The sequence below is a fragment of the Ips typographus genome, linkage group LG6 (genome assembly GCF_016097725.1).
Source record: "Ips typographus isolate SLU linkage group LG6, UJ_Ityp_2.0, whole genome shotgun sequence".
NCBI classification, from domain to species: Eukaryota; Metazoa; Arthropoda; class Insecta; order Coleoptera; family Curculionidae; genus Ips; species Ips typographus.
Window position 1 is genome coordinate 773194 of NC_138427.1, and position 14082 is coordinate 787275.

Sequence of the window (14082 nt, forward strand, 5' to 3'; positions counted from 1 at the left end):
CACAACACTCATACACTGTACAGTACGCTCCAAATAAGCCGACTTTGAGATGAGCAGCTCAGGCACACATCAATGTAATCTTTATTATAGACACACTACTGACTCACGCGGCGGGCTAGTCTACGCTGGACAATGAGCCAATGATCTATCATAAACACATTTTCTTCCAAGTTTAGAAAACAGTAGCTCCGAAAAAATATTCTGGGATGATCTTCATCGACAAAAACAGCCTAAAGCTCGTCATCAACGACTTTACTGTGCCGATCGCGGATCCTGAGCGATGTTCAGGCGCGGTGAGGCAGCTCTTTGTACAAATATCAACCAAGGAAAACCAGCTGCAAAGGTCCCTTCCTTATTGGTGGTCAGTTTGGCTAATCCTGAAGAGAATGTGTCTTCAACAGGCGCAAGTACTGTTGTCTACTTGCCAGCTCCGGTAGCACAGAAACAATCATTGAGGCCAACAATTCATATAAATAGAGCAAAATACAAGTTAAAGAGACTTATCCGATAAAGCAAGCGGCAACCCTGGTCCAACTTCTGCGCTAGTTGTTGAAGTTGAATAACGACACTTAAAGAAAGGGTCATCGTGCAAATAGAAGAAGCTGTCGCAAAACTAAAGATTGGGAAAGCTGCAGGTCCGGACGGAATTTCCACGGAGTTCGTCAAGGAGTCGGTTAAACTCGTTCAAGGCAGCCAATTCAAGCCGTTTCAGGCACCAATCTTAGAATTGTGAAATCAAGTCCCTTTGGGTGATTATTTTAGATGCGTTTATATTGGGACAAATTTATTTGAAGAAAATTGATGGCACCCCTACAGGGTTAAGAGAGGGTTGGTCGTAGGGAGGTAAGTTTGGGTCACCCCGCACATCCCTACTATTCGTCATCACATGTTGTTGGGCCTAAATAAATAAAACAATGACCGCAGTCGTAAGAACACGATTCACACGATCGATTAGCAATCGCTAGACAATTTTCTTATGAATGCACTGAAATAAATCGATTACTGATCAAAAAAGCATTACTTTAGCAAAATGTCGTTTTGCCTCATATAAACATTTTGCCAAAATAGGTTATTTGTTAAATGACAATATTTGAGTTGGTTTAACAAATTTTTATCAGGGATTTCGTTTATTAGCTAGTTAAGTACTACCTGAGTTTTCTGATAACTTTAGAAAAAATATCCTTCTCCTCTTTCCATTATGAGTCTTATTATTTTGTTTTAATATTTATTATTAATTAACATTGAATGTTCAATATGCTTTCTTGGAAGTAATATTACCAGTAATGGCAAAGATAGCGAAAAAATAGCAATATTACAACTGTCTGAAGTGTTAGTATAATGTAAAATTATTGTATCAGGCCTACTTATTCATAAAGAGTACAAATTCTGCTCAGGAGTGGCAACCTGGCGGGTTAATAGGTAACAATATAATCGTCGAAATAAAATGTCTACATTCTGCTAGAGACATAACTCCTAGTGAAGCCATAAGAAAGAAAATTCTGGAGATTAACTGTTTTCAGCTGAAACGCTGATATATCTACAGTGTGTCCCGAATTGTTTCTACATGTCGTATTGGGATCTCGGTAACCGTAAGAGCTATACAGGGTGTTACAAATTCGATGCATTAGCATTGCTATCTCAGAAACTATAGTAGGTAGAGCTTTAGTTAAATGGAGGCAAAGTTGTGCATTGTATTGCTAAATAATTTGGTAAAAACAATTCAAAACATTTTCATTACTTCCGGAGATATCCGACCAAAACCGAAAAAGTCAAATTTCTATTTTATTTATTACTACTTTATTAATGATTATTTTGGAAAATCAATGGCACCTTCTGGTGGCACTTTATTATGCTCTTCAAGAAAACAGCTTTTGTTTTCAACTCCGACGTTTCGTTTTTTAGATACCATCATCAACTTCAATTTTTCAAATACGGACCTAAACTTTTTATTTCGTTTTTTAGTAGCTTCCGACCTTCCGAAATTAATGATGTGTCACACTTGTCAAAATATTATACCTAGTGTATTACGTACTTGGTACTTTAAGTTTTTATAGTATATTACGTAACTCGTGCTGTAAGAAGAAACTCATGGAATTACACACTCGCCGCTACGCGGCTTCGTGCGTAACTTTGTTTGTAACTTTTGTGTAAACGCGTAACGTTTTTTTTGTTTTTAACTTTTTTTTGTTGTTCTTAAAATAATTATTTATGGTGACATTACAGTTATTAAGAAGAAAGGGAAAACTTTCAGTAATATTACTTGATGTGTTTGCTATTGCAGATAATATTCTAGACAAAGTGGTAGTTACTTAAAACTGTATGAACAATGCATTACGCGATGATCTCCGTCTAATATACTCTGATAAAGGAAGAAATGTAAACAAAATCCATTTTTTCCAGCATTAGAGCGATAGTGTGTGGCCGATCATAAAACTGTGCGCTTTTTTTACAATTGTTGCCCATCCTAAAACTGTGCGCTTTTTTTACAGCTGTGTGGTTTTTTTACAGCTGTGCGTTTTTTTTACAACTGTGCGTAAGGAGATTTATTATGTAACGGAAAACTATGCGTAAAGAGCTATTTACACTAAGGTCGTAGGTAATAGTAGTTTTCCTAATCAGTGCGCAAAGTTATGTTTTCCCGCACTTGAAAGCAGTTAGAGTAAATGAGCGATTTTCTAAACATTTGCTATTTATTCCCACAAAATGCTTGATCATTTCTGTACATATAATTTGTGTACTATTCCGAATGTTTTGCTCCAGGTGCTTGTGGAAAGAGTAGGACATTTGTCGTGATTTGTTTTGTAGTGTGAGATTACCAGACGACAAGAAGCTCATCATAATAAAAATCTTAACAAAATTAGGTTTCTAAGATTCTGTGATAAAATAAATAAAATGCATTCTTTACTGATACCGGTTTATTGACGAGATTGTCGATAGACAACAAATAGAGTTAATCAGTTAGTGTTACGATTTAACGATCCAAGACCAGCCAGACTCGCAACCATTCTTTCCGATGCAGTAACTGGAAATTAATATTTAAATGGAATGCTATTCGAAAAATGGGAATATGTACTTACCAAATGGTGGAGGATCAAATTTGCCTGCCTGTGCACACAAAAGAGATGAACCTAGAACGAAATAAAGTTTAGCAAAATGTAACGTTTTAATGTATACAAGCTGAAAAATTCGTAATCGATTCTACAGTATCCAATTTTTTAACCAGATGGAAGAGAAGAGATCGAGAGAAAAAAATAAATAAATCGTTTAAAAAATATAAAATACTTTGTAAATGACGATAAGTTTCAGTCTTGACACATAATGAAACTTTTGATCCAATGAAAAATACGTAAGACGTTATGGATGGTAATAAGAAGCTATTGTTAGGATGTAAGCACAGTGTGAGTGTGTGTGCATATGATGATACATAACAAATTACTTTTAGGTTTTAGGTTAGAGTATTCGTATTAAGAAGGAACGTGTTAATTTGTAACATTTAATTACACTTAATATAATAATGTGATCTGAGTTGGTGAATAATAGAACTTTGATAAAGGTGAGGTTTAAATATCTACTCACCCATGCCCCCCATGGAAGCAAAAGCCAAAACGGCGCAAACTGCAAAAATTAGTTTAATGATGCAAGCCATAGTAAAACCAAAATTGTATTTGTGAATTGAAGTACATATTGGTGGTATTTATAGAGCTGCTATATCCAACTAATTTAAACTTTTGCTACAAAACTGACACCTTATTATAAAAATTAGGTGTTGTATGTACATAAATCAAAAATGACATAAATAATTATTTTAACAAGTTTGGTTAAGAAATTCAAAAAAGCAGTTTAAAAGTTTTTAGTTTATTCAGTAAAAATTCAACGTATTAGTTATTTTTGTACGACTTTTGAGTAATTACAGCACCGGTTTTGAAGGCGGGAAGGACTAGTTCCTGTCTAGTTTCTGGTTGCTAGAGCGAACAAACCGGGAAGTAAATACCTGCTGTAGGGCTGTAGGTACTTAAATACCTGCTACTGAACGGAAAGTAAAATACAGGGTTAAAGGAAACTTGTTAGAATATTTTTATTTTATTCAATAATTAGGATGATTTTGATGAAGTCAAAATTACAAAACTTATTGATTAGGCAAATTACAAACCTTTGTCCTCTATCAGTAAAGCTTACTTGCTGTTGATACTTAATACTATTTTGGAGAATTTTAGTAGAAATTTTTCCTTTCTTAAATATCATCTATACTGATATTTATCAAACTACAATTAGCTATAGTGTATTAAGTATCAAGAACAGTAAGTAAGCTTTACTGATTGATGAAAAAGTTGGAGATCCGTAAAGCTGTTACTGTTCGTGAGGACTACACTATTTTTAGGACGACTTCATCAAAATCATCCTAAGTGGGCTTTCACACCAAAATGACTAATAAATACAATGCGAAAGAGCAATGGACAGCAAGATGGATGCCTACAACCGAATTTGACTACATCCAAATAACCAACCCGGAACTCGGCGTCTATGGCTTAGTCCTCCCACGTTCCACTTGGTCAAAGCTGAACCGAATTCGGACAGGACGGGGTAAATGTGCCGACTCCCTACACCGATGAAGCCTCGCCGACAGTCCGCACCGTATCACCGAGACAAACGATCCGCCATATCGTTTCAGACTGCCCAAACCGTGCTTATGGCGAAAACCTATAGGACTTCGAAGAATGCTCCCAAGACGCAATCGAACAGCTGTGGAATTTGGATATTAATGTATAGTTTGTCAGAGGACCAATGCTGTGACATTGTGTTATATCTTTGTAGAGTCTTTATACATTTTTATTTTAATTTTTACTTTTGTTTTTACCTTTACTTTTACTGTAACTTATAGTTTCTTTTTATCATATTGTAAAGCATCCATGCGATAAATAAATAAATAACACCAAAGTTGCATGCGACGTGCGACGTGGCAAGATGCGACGTGCTACTCGAATATAAAGCAAGTTCTATAATTTACGGCTTTGCCACGTGCTTCCGATCTGCGCAGACATGTTTTGACTTGTTTAGGGAAAGGGCACGAAAAATGGAAACAGCTTTTCTTCTACAGTAACAACTCTTCGATAGTTTTAAATCTTATAACTGCATTGACGGTTTCTTAAGATACAAGTACAAGTTTCTGGGATACTGCCTTTTCTATCCGGTACAAGTTTTGAAATGTTTGAGTAAGCACTTGTAGATGTTGAAATACAGTAAACGTGTATTCTTTCTACGACATGGTAAAATATTCTATTTAGTATTATGTCCCAACAGATGCCTGGCCCTTGATTCTTGAATCGAGGGAAGGGAGTTATCAAGAGAAAGGAACACATAATTTGACAGAAACCTGCTTTTGTCAACCGGTTCTGTCACATTCTATCAACACTTCTATCGGTAGTTCTGCTCGATGCGTTCAAGAATTAGGGCACTGGTTATAAATGAAGACGCGCTTTGGTGCTATGTGACTTTGGTATGAAAGTAAATCGGGAAAATGCAATTTGCGACGTGCTTCCTGCTTCCAAGCAGCACGTCGCAGGTCGCATGCTACTTTTGTGTGAAAGCCCACTAATTATTAAATAAAATGAAAATATTGTAACAAATTTTCTTTAATCCTGTATTTTACCTCCCGTTCAGCTGAACGGTAAGTACAGCAGGTATTTACTTCCCGGTTTGTTAGCCCTAACAACCAGAAACTAGACAGGAACTGGTCTTTCCCGCCTTCAAAACAGGTGCTGTAATTACTCAAAATTAGACAAGTCGTACAATAGTATATTATTAACCAAGGTTTAGACAGAAGCTTTTATTGACCATATAGCTATAAAATCTAAAATAAAAAATTTTAAGAAAGTAGTTGGTGATACCATCTTTATTTTGGAGCAGATGCTTACCGTAGTTACTAGTTACACAGATTGAATGCATACTCACCTCCAGACCACTTGTTTTTTTATCCTCATTAGATTCTTCCTACCTACAAGTTCTAACTCCATGACATTTTGTAATTGGACGAGATCTACTAACAATACCTCCGACAGACTTTTGAAACGCTACATGTGACTGATGTAGCCTTTCAAAAGCTAAAAAGTTACTATCAATCGCAACAGCTTTAGCCATTTTGGAAACTCTGAAAAGAAGAATTTGCACAACCTAGAGCAGTTGAATAAGTGGAAAACTCAATGTGCTATCGTTTACCTGGACTCCCTAGTTCTGCTCAAAGATAAAAACGCACCTACTTTATATTGGGCTATGGAACGGATTACTAAATTACATCCAAGAACTGACAACCTTATAGGAGTCGTTTCCATTCGCACCAAAAATGGTATAGTTTGCGTATTTGTCTGTTTCCAATTAAGGACATTGAAGACTGTGAAACTTTTATCAAGAAGCCATCCTGTTGAAATTCCAGGTAATTTCAAGAGGAACGGTATGGACAATACATCGGCTGATTTATCAAAAGCCCAATACGGTAAAAAGAAGAGCATCGAACTTAACAATGGTGCAAAGGTAATAATAGTTAATTTTTACTTTACCGACCTTTGCGAATGATTGGGAGGCTTGCCACGGGCTTTTTTGGAACTTTACTGCCCTAGGGCGTAAAGTCATGGTTTCCGCCATGGTAACCTAGACGTAAATTCTTAGCAAAATAAATTGAAACATAAAAATAATTGTAGGTTATATCCCGAGGCCTTGTATGTTTTATCGGGTAAAACATGAGTACGTGGTTTTTCGTTAAATTTTGCGTAGAAAATATTTGAGTTTTCTTCAAAAGCAGTCGATTTTTGAAGAAAATTCCAAGGTTTTAAAAAAGGTTTTTAAAACACCCACATTTCCTGTGGCGTAGAAGTTAGGGGTAAAAAAATATTGTCAACCCAAAAACTCCACCACTGCTTCCTGCAAAATCAATCGATTTACGACAAGCGGTTCCGGAAATATTTGCATTGAGAACGATATGAACTTTGACATCCTGTATCTCAAAGTAGGACTATTTAAGGGTTTATAAGAATTTTTTTTCATATCTTTACTGCTGTACTATTTGCCCTTGCAGTTTGTGACACCAATTCAGGGACATCTTGTAAATTCCTTTTGCGGGAAAAAAGACCAGCTTTTTGACAAGACAAGAGAATTTGGCAATTTGTATTTTTTCATCAAACTTATTAAAATTATGATTTATGTATGGTCCGTATAACTATTTTCTTTTAACAGGTACTTATACACTAAAATAAAAAATATGCAATAATGAGCTGTATGTTTTGCAGCACATAAGTGGTAATAATTGTTATCAAAAACAGGAGCACAATTAGTCTAATTGGATTTAGCAGCCCTATAAATACCATTATTATGTTCTTCACTGAACAATTACTAATTCTGTTTTACTATGGCTTGCATTATTAAACTAATTTTTGCAGTTTGTGCCGTTTTGGCCTTTGCTTCTTTCAACATGGGTGAGTAAATATTCAAATTTATTTTGATCACTACTATATTTTATTACCTATTTCAATTCAAACAAAAAAATGTCATCGATCAGTAAAGATTATCTGTTCCGAAGTGGTATTTACGATTTATAATGCGTTCTATTAAAATTTAACAAGTTGCATTTTTTCCATTAAAGGCGAGCTCATATTATGTTTTGAGTAACCCACAAAGCCATTTTCTGTTTTTTGAGTTCTGCCGGTTTTCCCGTGTACCGGTGAATTGGGCAGTATTGTTCTGAAAATAAAATGTTATTAGTCGTTAACAAAGTTACAGATTCTTTCTTAACAGAGTACGGTAGTTGTCTACTCTAACCTAAAAGTTTCGTGAGAGACAACAATGTCATTCCCTAAAGCTAATCGCATACATACACCAGTCCATAGCTGGTAGTACGATGCTAAAAAACACACATTTTTTGTCGATTTTTGTCTAATGAAATGAGATAAACGATATGGCGCAACCGTCAGAAGTTACTGAACAGAGGGTACCAATCTCTTGTTCTTATTACAAAAACACTTATTTTTCATTTACATCAAAAGTTTTGTTATTTTGTATGAGCTGAAACTCATAAATTACAATAGTTTGAACTCTCTAGATTAAATCTTTCACGCCGCACGCTTTTATGCAAGTATGATGCAGTAAATCATTAATTTATTATATCGAATTTGCAGCTTTTATTTTGTTTTTTGATTAATTTTATTACATTCTAGGTTCATCCTTTATGTGTGTGCAGGCGGACAAATTTGACCCTCCACCATTCGGTAAGTAGTTCCTATGTTTAAGTAAAAACAATTTATTTATTTGAACATTAATTTCCAGTAACTCCATCAGAAAGAATTAGTAGTGCCGCTATTGCGAGTCTCGCTGGTGGTGGACTGGGTCGCTAAACCATAACACTCTAACAGATGCACTCTATTTGCTTACTAATGACAATCCTTTGAATAAACCTTTATCAGTAAATAATGCATTTTATTTATTTTGACACCAAATAATAAAAAAATGGTTCATGCACAACGGTCATACAATGTACAGTACGCTCCAAATATGCCGACTTTGAGATGAGCAGCTTAGGCACACATCAATGTAATCTTTATATCAGACGCACTACTGACTCACGCGGTGAGCTAGTCTACGCTGGACAATGAGCCAATGATCTATCATAAACAAATTTACTTCCAAGTTTAGAAAACAGTAGCTCCGAAAAAAATATTCTGGGATAAGCTCTACATAGACAAAAACAGGCTAAAGCTCGTCGTCAACGACTTTACTGTGCCGCTCGCGGATTCTGAGCGATGTTCAGGCGTGGTGAGGCAGCTCTTTGTACAAACATCAATCATTGAGGCCAACAATTAAAGAGAGCAAAATACAGTTAAACAGACTTATCCGATAAAGCAAGCGGCAACCGTGGTTCAACTTCCGCGCCAAGTTGAATAACCACACTTTAAGAAAGGATACAATCTGGGGATGAACAGACTGAAAGATTACCCCCCTAAATTTCAACTCACTGATGAAAGAAAGTGAAACACTCTGTTTCGAACAAGAGACGACTCGTCATCAAAGCGACCCATTACCACTGAAATTCCTCAGTTCGTCATGGTGCAAATATAAGAAGCTGTCGCAAAACTCAAGATTGGCAAAGCTGCAGGTCCGGACGGAATTTCCACTCCGTCAAGGAGTCGGTTAAACTCGTTTTTGGGCAGCTGCTGGCGACTAAAAACGCTGTCTTTGACCAACAGCAGTTTTCTAAGTGCAGGAGGAGAGCGGGACTTCTGCTGCTTTAAAGCCTGGCAAACCATGCGATGATCAACTCCTATAGGCCCGCATTTTCAATTCTCTTGCTGAACTAGCTGCTTCTGCTCAAGGGTAACTGGACAGATCGCTGTATAAAGGAGAAGAGAGTACCAATATGGGTTTAGAAGGCACCGAAGTACCATACAGGTCATAGAACGAATCTTAGAATTGTGAAATCAAGTCCCTTTGGGTGATTATTTTAGATGCGATTATATTGGGACAAATTTATTTGAAGAAAATTGATGGCACCCCTACAGAGTTGAGATGGGGTTGATCGTAGAGAGGTAAGTTTGGGTCATCCCGCACATCCCCACTAATCGTCATAACATGTTGTTGAGCCTAAATAAATAAATATACGATCATTACGTCATAGATAAATAATGGCCGCATTCGTAAGAACACATCGATTAGCAATCGCTAGAGAATTTTCTTATGAATGCACTGAAATAAATCGATTACTGATCAAAAAAGCATTACTTAAACGACATTTTGCTCATCGAATTCAAAATCCGATTTTTCGATTGCTAATCAATTTGTTCTTATGAATGTGGGCATTGTCGACAAACTTCTTAACATTTATAAATGATAAACATTTTGCCAATATAGGTTATTTGTTAAATGACAATATTTGAGTTGGTTTAACAAATTCTTATCAGGGATTTAGTTTATTAGCTAGTTAAGTACTACCTGAGTTTTCTCATAACTTTAGAAAAAAAAATACTCCTCCTCTTTCCATTATCCTCCAAAGGATGTAGTGACACCATTTATATTTGATTCAGCAGTTAATTCCATGCTTGCCTATCCTGTGGAATCACCGTGCATCAAATTTTTAAGGGTTTTTTTGGTTTACCCATCTAGTTGGAGATCTGCCTCTTGAGCGTTTGCCTTCTACTTTCCCTTCTCTGATTAGTCGTTCCATTGTTGCTGATCTTCTAACTATATGCCCAAGGTACTGCAGATCTTGTTCTTCTTCTTAATCCGCCGTCTCCCGCCGGAGGTTGGCGATCCAATTGGCAATCATTATTCTGGATGTAGCAGCTCTGAAGATGTCAATTGAGGTACATCCAAACCATCTTCTTACGTCTTTCAGTCAGGAGTTTTGTCTTCTTCCTTCAATGATCAGTCTCAACAGTTCATACTTTTCGCCTCTCATTATGTGGCCTATGTATCCCGTTTTTTTTCCTTAACGATCAGCATCAGTTCTTTTGCTTTTCCCATCCGCGCAAGGACTTCCAAGTTGGTGATTCTCTGCACCCACGATATTCTTAACATACGGCGTTATAAATACATCTCAAAAGCGTCCAGCTTTTTCTCTGTAGTCGCATCAAGAGTCCATTCTTCACTACCATATAACAAGGTTGAAAATATATAACATCTGATCATGCGCACTCTAAGTTTTAGGCTCAGTTCGGATCTCGTGAAAAATTGCTTCATATCAATAAATGTTTTTCTGGCCTGATCAATTCGTGCTTTTATTTCGATCTTGGAGTCGCACTGATTATTAATGATAGTCCCTAGGTATCTGAATGAATTTACACTACTACTGCAGATACATGCGGTTTATTCTGTTTAGCAGCCTTGAACGTGGACCAATTTCTTGTAATACGGATACGTTGGTTCGGTGTTCTGTCCACGATACTCTTAAGAGTCGTCTATAAACACACATTTCGAAAGCCTTTATTCTGTTTTTATCTGCTCCATGTTTCCGCTGACGGAGTCAGCTAAACTAGATGATGTTTCATTTTTTTGGTGATAGATCTGTCTTTTCATATTTTATTTATCTTGGTAGTTGCTGATCTTGCCATAGTCAGACGACGCTGTATTGCGCTCACATTTTCCAGTGTTGGTAATCAAGGAACCAAGATAATTTAAATTGTTTATCACTTCAAAGCCTGCAATTTCTGATATTTGTGGAGAATTGTTGTCTTGTCTATCAACTATCATATTTTCGTTTTAGATTTATTTATTTTTAAGCCATATTTTTCGCTAATAACTGACAGTCTACTCATAATTTCCGTTATTCTGGGATTGTTGACGCTATGATCAGTGTGTCGTCGGCGTAACGGAGGTTGTTAATCCGCCTTCCACCAACTGGTATTCCACCTTGCCACTCATCTAGAACCTCTCTCATGACGTATTCGCTATAAGCGTTAAATAAGGTAGGTGAAAGAATGCAACCCTGTCTAACTCCTGCAGTCGTTTTGAAGCTCCCCGACTAAATCCCGTCGATTCTGACTTTCGCGCTGTTTTTCTGATAGAGGTTGCGCACCAGTTGAACCAGGTGTTTTGGCGTTCCCATTTCCTCCATTTTGGTCCAAAGGTAGCTCTAGTTTACTTTATCAAATGCTTTTTGATAGTCTACAAAGCAGAGATACATTGGGATATTAAATTCTCTAGCTTTTTCAATAAGTTGCCTGGCATTTAATATTTGTTCCCTAGTTCCTTTTCCTGGGACAAAACCTGCTTGTTCCTCTGAGAGGTGCGGGAAAAGAAATGGTTAAGACGGTTTTGTATGATATGGAGAAAGATCTTACTAGCGTGAAAGATAAGAGAAACCGTTCTGTAGTTGTTGCATTCCAGGGGCGAACTTTTTTTGAATATTGCAATGAACAGCGACTCTTCCCAATCTTCAAGCCACTGTCCTGTTTTCCATATAAGGTTACAAATTTGGTGCAAAATTTCTATTCCCTCCTTGCCCAGAGCCTTTAGGACCTCTGCCGTTATTTGATCCGCACCTGGTGATTTTTTGTTTCGGAGAAGTTTTATGGCATGTTCAACTTCCGATCTTAGTATCTCAGGCTCTTGAGGGGTATTTACTTCTTCTGAAATTTGTTCTAAGTCACCTTTGTAAAGTTTTTCACAGTGTACTTTCCAAACTTCTGCCATACCATTGGCGTTGTTTATAATTTCCGAGAAAAAATATGTCCCTTTGAATATACTTGTTCCATTTATTTTTGATAGAATATATCCCATTTTGCAGTATCGAGTATCGAGTTGATCAGCATTAGTGAATGGCTTGGCCTCTACAAGTGCGTTTGCTCCTCTCGTCTCCGTAAAATTATGCTCACAGGACGTAAACAGATCTTGGACAACCAAAAACTTGAAACTTGTATGATTTTGTTAGGCTACTTAAGGCCAATGTATAGAAATCTGAACTTTGAAATAAAATTACACAAACTGTCACTTTTGAATTTCCAACAATTTGGCACATGCTATGAAAACCAACTCAACCCTTTACAACGCTCTGCTGCAACCTAACCAAATAGATTTTTTTAATTCGGTAATAAAATAAATTAAATGCATTATTTTCTGGCAAAGGTTTATTCAAGAGATTGTCATTGGTAAGCAAATAGAGTGCATCTGTTAGAGTGATATGATTTAGCGACCCAGTCCACCACCAGCGAGACTCGCAATAGCGGCACTACTAATTCTTTCTGATGGAGTTACTGGAAATTAATATTCAAATAAAATGTTCTTACTTAAACATTGGAAATACTTACCAAATGGTGGAGGATCAAATTTGTCCGCCTGCACACACATAAAAGATGAACCTAGAATGTAATAAAATTAATCAAAAAACAAAATGGAAGTTGAACATTTGGTATAATTATTAATTCACTGAAAATCATACCTGCTTAAACGGCGTGAAAAATTGTATTTACAGCATTCAAACTATTGTATACGAGCTAATTTTTGAAGAAAAAGTATATAGGTTGTTTTAACAAAGTATTAACAAAGTTTTAAGTTATGAGTTTCAGCTCCTACAAAGTAACGAAACTTTTGATAAAAAATAAATAATTAAAAAAGGCAACTACCTGAATCTATTAGTTAAAAGAAATCTGTCACTTTGTTAACAACTTATAACATTTCATTTACAGCACAAAACGGCCCAATTCGACGGTACACAGGAAATCGGCATAACTCAAAGAACAGAAAATTGTTTTGATTCAAAACATAATAACATTTTATAACAAAAATTGTAATGGATCTATTAAAACGATAAAGTAAAACTTACAGTAAGGCTAGATAAGACCGTTACAGATAAAATACCAGTAAAAAGCGGAGTAAGACAGTGATGTCATTCGAATATTTGGATAGCTGGCTGAACAATGACATAACATGCGACAAAGAGATATTGAGGGCAGAAGATGGATAGGTCGCAAAAGGCTACCGTGGCTAGGAAATATTAGAAACTGGAGGTAGAACAACTATTCCGTGTAGCGACAGATAAAGACCAATTCGACGTAATGGGGGCACGGAACCGAAAGAAGAAGAGAAAGCTGTTACTGTTCGTGATGCTTGGTCTACTTTTTGGTATGACTTTTGGTAAACTACTCCAATTATTTAGTAAAATATCAAATATTTTGCTACCCGTTCAGCTGAAAGGTAAGTATAGCGGGTACTAAGTTTGTTAGCCCTAACAACGAGGAATTCGACAGGAACTAGGCGTAGTAGTCGTACAAAAAATCAATTATTGCATTAGTGTACTTAAATTGCACATTACGTAACTCAAAGTAACCTATGCAATGAATCATTATCATGCTAGTCGTTAGATTGAATTTTAATATTTCGAGTTATTAACCGATTTCTTGAATGCCAGCGAATAATAAAATAGTAATAAAAATAAAATTTAAATATTTACTCACCTATGTTGAAGGAAGCAAAAGCCAAAACGGCGCAAATTGCAAAAATTAGTTTAAGAATGCAAGCCATAGTGAAAGAGAATTAGTAATTATTGTGCAGTGAAGAACGTAATGGTATTTATAGGGCTGCTATATCCAATTAGACTAATTGTGCTCC

At 36.3% G+C, this 14082-nt stretch overlaps 3 long non-coding RNA genes across 3 annotated transcripts; 1 reads left to right on the forward strand and 2 right to left on the reverse strand.

Annotated features, from left to right (window-relative positions):
* Window positions 1–2897: 2897 nt before the first annotated feature.
* LOC145730675 (uncharacterized) lies at window positions 2898–3915 on the reverse strand. The gene is made up of 3 exons (XR_014178656.1): window positions 3577–3915; window positions 3078–3128; window positions 2898–3022 (listed from the first exon to the last, which is right to left on the reverse strand). It is a non-coding gene; the product is annotated as an uncharacterized LOC145730675 (long non-coding RNA).
* Window positions 3916–7354: 3439 nt separating this feature from the next.
* Window positions 7355–8454, forward strand: LOC145730652 (uncharacterized). The gene is made up of 3 exons (XR_014178653.1): window positions 7355–7463; window positions 8202–8252; window positions 8311–8454. It is a non-coding gene; the product is annotated as an uncharacterized LOC145730652 (long non-coding RNA).
* Window positions 8455–12584: 4130 nt separating this feature from the next.
* LOC145730677 (uncharacterized) lies at window positions 12585–14038 on the reverse strand. Its single transcript, XR_014178658.1, has 3 exons — window positions 13929–14038; window positions 12783–12833; window positions 12585–12728 (listed from the first exon to the last, which is right to left on the reverse strand). It is a non-coding gene; the product is annotated as an uncharacterized LOC145730677 (long non-coding RNA).
* Between the last annotated feature and the right edge of the window lie 44 nt (window positions 14039–14082).